Source organism: Penaeus monodon, chromosome 29 (assembly GCF_015228065.2).
Source record: "Penaeus monodon isolate SGIC_2016 chromosome 29, NSTDA_Pmon_1, whole genome shotgun sequence".
Lineage (NCBI taxonomy): Eukaryota > Metazoa > Arthropoda > Malacostraca > Decapoda > Penaeidae > Penaeus > Penaeus monodon.
In genome coordinates this window covers 28,325,612-28,325,841 of record NC_051414.1, presented here as the reverse complement: position 1 = coordinate 28,325,841, position 230 = coordinate 28,325,612, and the positions used below count along the sequence as shown (strand labels likewise).

At 29.6% G+C, this 230-nt stretch overlaps 1 protein-coding gene across 1 annotated transcript in view; it reads right to left on the bottom strand.

Moving 5' to 3' along the window:
* The window catches only part of LOC119592105 (protein SGT1 homolog), a gene marked incomplete in the record, with an annotated part of 11,351 nt that overhangs the window by 3,097 nt on the left and 8,024 nt on the right, over positions 1-230 (bottom strand).

Sequence of the window (230 nt, the reverse complement as noted above, 5' to 3'; positions counted from 1 at the left end):
CCATTAAATCAATCTGAGGAATGCAATGTCTACATTTAATTTTATTTGAAAGCTTACTGAGTGCAGATCAAGAATCAATTATGTTAATCAAATTAACATTGATCTTAATGAGAAAATGCTGGGAAGGCATTCCTGGTGTTCATGAAGAAAATGGTAAAATAAAAGCATCACTTTATAAGTTGTTTAGTGTTAAATTAAAAAACTAATAAAGTAAGTCATGAAGTGGCAGG